This window comes from Vicia villosa, unplaced genomic scaffold, assembly GCF_029867415.1.
Source record: "Vicia villosa cultivar HV-30 ecotype Madison, WI unplaced genomic scaffold, Vvil1.0 ctg.001280F_1_1, whole genome shotgun sequence".
In the NCBI taxonomy this organism is placed as follows: Eukaryota; Viridiplantae; Streptophyta; class Magnoliopsida; order Fabales; family Fabaceae; genus Vicia; species Vicia villosa.
The window spans coordinates 200951-207047 of record NW_026705557.1 but is presented as its reverse complement, the minus strand read 5'-3'; positions in this window follow the sequence as shown (position 1 = coordinate 207047).

The following is a 6097-nucleotide window of genomic DNA, read 5'->3' as shown; positions in this document are numbered from 1 at the left end:
ATTTTTTATTCAAGATTGGTAAAAAAACTACTACGTTTTTTAATAACACGACCAACTTTTGTGTTTTATTGGTTTTTTATAGTGAATTTTTGCCCAAAATGTAACTTCTAAAAGATGTAAATAATGATAAGGATAGTTTTGGCATTATTGAATATACGTGCTGCCAATATCAATTTGGGGGTACCAAGTAGATGATAATTTAACCTAACACCAAATCAAATATATTTTGCAGTCCCAATTGTATCACTTTTACCATAATACCCTTGCACATAGAATTGTCATTTTACGAACTTTTAAGAAAATCACTGAGCTATATCGGATTCTTTGAAGATTATACCGAAATTTTAACAAATATTTTTTCCTTTAATTTTATGCATTTATACAAAGTATTTTCATATTATACCGGATTTTAAATGAAAACCATGCATTTTTATCGAGAATTTTGAAATGTCTGGTAAAATACATGCCTTTTTTACCGACATTTTTGAAATGTCTGATAAAATACATGCATTTTTATTTAACTTTTTTAAATTTCAGGTAAAAACGCATACCATATTTATCTAAAATTATGGTAAAAATGCATCTATTTTATCGAACATTTAGACATTACTGGTATTTAGTTGGTAAGGTTCTAATATTTCAATCTGTTAGTTAAATTTTCTTTTTGTCTTTTTGTTTTGCTTTAGTGACAAATAGAGGATTAGACAACAATATTTCTTCTAGATTTAGTGACATATAAAAAGAGTAGTGGCATATTTGGGCGGGTAAAGTAGCCCATACTAGCTCTCACTGGTGTGGATTTAGCATTCACATACACCCTCACTCTCAAGCGTATATGAGGTCGACAAGGCAAAGATCTTGATGTAGAGCCCGATGTTGTTGTTGGTGATGTACAAACAACAACTCAAAAGGATATAAAGGCTGGCGCGAAAATGGCGACTCAGACTGACACATAGGTGACAACTCAGTATGATATAGAGTCGTTTGTAGATATATATGGATGAGGGTTCACTAGAGGCCCAGTGACCCTACCTTGCATATTGTGCATGCCGACCATATGTAATTTATATTATGGCATAAAGAGTTACACATATTTTATTTAAAGTTATTTTTATTTAGTACTGATCAATTGAAAGTAATTGATGGTTTATACTTTAATTGTTACAAAATTGCACCACGTTGAAGGTGCCCACCCATGGAGCAAAGTTGAAGAAATTTTCGGATGATCAAATGTCAGATGAGGTCAGGGTGATTGTCGTTACTACCAGACTACTTCCGTTGGTAAATTGTTCCCTGACTATGCTCGACGTTCGATTGATGTACGCTGATGTTGAAAGATGGCATAAATAGACATCCTCATTTCATTTTCCATTTAGTGAGATGACAACTACCTTTAATGATGTATTCATCCTTTTCCATCTCCACCTTTTATGTAACTTCTTTACCACTCATGTCATTAACCAAAAGATTGCGTGTATGGTTGCCAAGACACACTTGAGAGTTACACATGAACGGTCATGGAGGGGTTCAAGGCTTACAAGGGGCTCATTTTTGTATCTCTTGGCCCCCAAGAGACATGTACTACACTGATGGATCACTATATGTATAAAGAGGTCATTAGATATACATGTTGCACCTCGTCGGATGTATTATCTATGTGGATAAGTCTCATGTATACGTTTATGCCATACACATCTCCCTATTTGCTGATGTTGCTATTCTCAACTGGGCACAAGGTTGTGTTGCTTTGACACTATCATATACTTTATCTAGATAGGCGACTATCTTTTAGACGAGACAACTTATTGATTATACGAGTCTATTTCAGACATAAATATTTATTATTTTTTATTTATTTAGTTATTATTGACCAAGGACATTTTTGTATATGTAATTTCTTATTTTTGTGCATTGTTAGATATACGAGCATATCCCGTCTATTTGTGATAGACGTGATTATGGTCCTATCATTGATGGCTCCCCATGAGCCACTGGATGGAGAGCCAAACATTCTCATTAAGGAGATCTTATAGAGTAAAAGCAGAATATTGATGCACTAACCCTAGAAAATATCATATGGACAACCTCCAAATGTGGGGTGCCAAATATAAAGTTAGAGTTCCAAATGAGAAAAATTTACTTCCTACCCCTACAATTGTCCTTCTACCCCTACAATCAAATTTTTTTGACGAAATTACCCTCGTATAAATAGGTAAATTTTTTTTCATTTTCAACTTTTTACTGATTTTGAACAAACACTCTCTCTTCTCTCCACGAAATACTCTCCGGAACCCTTCTGAAGACTCTTCCGGTTCACAAAATCACCAAACCAGAACACATCTGGTAAGTCATTCGGTTTGTAAAATTCTTCCCGGAACGCTTTTGGAATCTGTTCCGGTGCAATCGATTTCAAACCGGAACCCTTTTTGAGACTCTTCCGGTTTGTTGCCTTGCATACCAGAACGCTTTTGAAAGTTGTTCCGGTTTGTTTTCATCCCCACCGGAAGCCTTTTGAGAACTGTTCTGGTTTAGCTTCTTTACAAACCGGAACCCTTTTTGGAACTGTTCCGGTTTGGTTTTTTTTAATTTTTTTTTAAATTTTTTTTTTCAGGAAAATGCGTACATTAGGACCTGATGGGAGGCCACATACCCGCCGCCGCCGCGATGAAGCTGGTCCCTCAAACCCACCTCAAGAGCCAGCACAGCCACCACCGGAGCCACCGCATCCAATTGGATATCCTGGTGGACCATCAGATCTATCTTTACTTGTTCGTTACCAAGACCATGTTGCTCGCCGTTTATGGTACGGACAGGTAAGTAAAATTAATTTATTTATTTTAAAAATAAATTTTTATTATATAATCTAATGTAATTTCTTTATTAATTTTCAGGAAAGAGGTTCTAAAAAGGAGCTTAAAGTCGCAGGACATGGGACGAAGCTCCAGGAAAGAGTGCCTATGAACCTCCCACCAGAGATGGAGGCTATTGTGAGTGAGTCAGGTCTGGCTTCTCTTCAGAGAACTAGCCTGACCAAGATAGATGTTAACCTCGTCTCAGCATTTGTGGAGAGGTGGCATGTTGAGACATCATCATTTCACATGCCATTTGGTGAGATGACGATTACTTTGGATGATGTTGCCTGCCTGCTGCATTTGCCTATTGGGGGTATGTTCTGGTATCCTAATGAGCACGTCACAGAGGAGGTGGCGGTTGATCTTGGCTGCGAGTTATTGGGAGTGGGTAGACGTGCCATGGCTGAGCATGTGCGTTCATGCAGGGGAGCTTATTACTCACTGCAGTGGTTGTACGACAGATTTGTGGAGTACCGTGCTGCTGGTAGTTGGGCCTTCGCGACCAGGGCATATTTGATGATGTTGGTAGGTTCTACCATTTTTGCAGATAAGACATTTACTTTGGTTGAGGCCCGGTACTTGCCACTATTTAGAGACCTACGCGGGCTCAATCACTACAGTTGGGCATCTACTGCCCTGGTCACTCTTTATCGCCACCTTGGTGATGCATCTATGTTTAGTTGCAAGCAGCTCGGTGGATATCCTACTCTGATTCAGGTATTTAAGTTATTTTTAATTAATTGTAAGTTAATTCATATATTATTATTTATATTATGTAATATATATATATATATATATATATATATATTATATTATTTATATTGTTAACAGTGTTGGATACATGAGTACTTTCCTACACTGGGAAGGAAAGGAGAAAATTGGCGGCCATCTGAGAACCTTGGGCTTCCGCGGGCGATGAGATGGTCCTACAGGCAAGGAGCCATCAAGGTGGATGCGTATAAACCGATATTGGACGAGCTAACACCTATAGATGTCATATGGAGCCCATTTGAGGATCATAGACCTCATCGAGCTTTTAACGAGTTATCTCTGTACAGAGGTTTTCTCGTTTGGGGTGAGTTACATGTGCTATACTTACCTATGGTATATTCTACTTTATATTTTATGGTATATTTATTTTTATTTGGATAAGATTTTATTTGGATAAGATTGCAGAGAGTTAGTGGATTGTGTTGTGTGGATAAGATTGCATTGATGGCCTATAAATAGGTTCTCCTAGTGTTGAGAAAAAATATCATATTTTTCAGAATGTCTTTATAATTTTATGGTTGACACAATTGTTTACTATACGGGAACTAAGGATCCCATGAAGCTTCCAATACCTGAGGATTGCGAGAGACTTGAGGCACTGAAAAGTTTGGTAAATGAAGCATTGCCAGAAACTGATAACCGACTTGTGAGTAAAATCTCGTATCGTGAAGATGCTGGTTCGTCCACAATCGTCTGCAAGAGTCTAATGCTTTATGTTCTATGTTGTATTATCTAATGTTATTGTTGTCATGTTTTAATGTTCTATGTTCTATGTTATCATGGTTTAATGTTAATGTTCTATATAAATAAAAGATGTTCTATATTCTAATGTTAAAGTTCTATATAAATAAAATATTACATATAAATAAAAGTCACTTAATCTAAATTAACACTTGATGGTAACATAGGCGTAAGATGATGCCAATGTTGAAGACGTCCAGCAAAACCTAACATCCAAGATGTCGCCACTTGAAGACGAAACTTCATCCAATCTAACGTGACGGGTGGCAGTGGGAAGCCTTCTTTCATATTAACCTGATTTCATAACAAAAAAATAATTAAATAAATAATTAAATAAGTAATTAAATAATTAAATAATTTAATAAATAAGTAATTAAATAATTAAATAAATAATTAAATAAATAATTTAACAAACAAATAAATATATATAAAGGTTACCCGAACAAAATGATTCTTGTTGACAAGGCCAATGCAATATGTAGGAGCACTTGGAGAAAATGTTGTTGTCATGGGAAAAAAAGTCAAGCAAGGGTTACCAAGCATCACAAGAATGACGTTATACCGATTCGCTATCAAATATCCCATCTCTGGTAGTGTCAACCATTTCTCCGGTGGTTGAAAACCAACATTATCTATCAATAAACCACTTCTCACTTCGGATAAATTTGGACCGAACAATCTCTCATATAAGTCCTTCTTTTCTCTTAATTCCATGTCCAAGTCATGACGAACCATTGCCCAACCATCCTCACTATACCCATGCCACGATGCAATGACTCTAAATCCACAATTACCATCTGCTACAACATTAACTATCTCGGTAATATATGGCCTAATATGACAAGGAAACTGAAGAGTGAAATCCTGGTTCTTTGATTGTGATTGCTTCTTTGACTGTGATTGCTTCCTAGAAGTTTGTGATGCTTGCGATTGTTTTTTGTGAAGATTGAGACGCCTGATCAGCATACTCAAAACCTGAAGGATCCCTATAAACATCATACCCAACTGGTTTCTTCCCGTTCCTCTTCACTCCGCCTTTAGTTTTTATTTTCTCAGGTGGTGGACACAATTAAGTTGTTGTGGGATATGCAATTTCACAAACCCTACTTTTCAATGCTCTTTTTCCAACAACATCTAGTGATTTAAACCTTCACCACAATTCATCAATTGCATTACTCATATCAACCTCCGAACCGGCTTCCTCGTCTAAAGGCAAGTCACCTTCCATAGATAGTATCCTCCATTGAAGATGAACACTTTCTACTTGTAATGGGATTCCAACAACAATCAATCTTCCCATCTCACAAGCACAAGGTAGCCCATAACTTGTTCTCATAGTACAACCACATTTTTCCCTACTATTTAACACATAATCAAGCCTCGATAACTCTTCTGCAATGCGTCTCAAAGCAGCTCTCGATACTGAACCACGCAAATTATCATAAAATGGACTAATGTGTGCGTGCTCAACCTCATAAAAACTTTTTTGAAACGAAGCTCGAATGTTACCTATTTGGATTTTTAGGTTAGAATTCATAGCTTCCCAAACTTTGACCATGTCACCAAGGCTGTCTCCTATCATCTGCTTTAGCTTCCAATGTGCAGATTCAACCCTAAAATAAACAAAGAAAGTATAAAAAATTAATAATTTAAAAATTAATACATAATAAAAATTTTAAGAATTAAGACATACCGATTTGTCGTGGTGTTACCAAAATGAAGCACTCGATTAA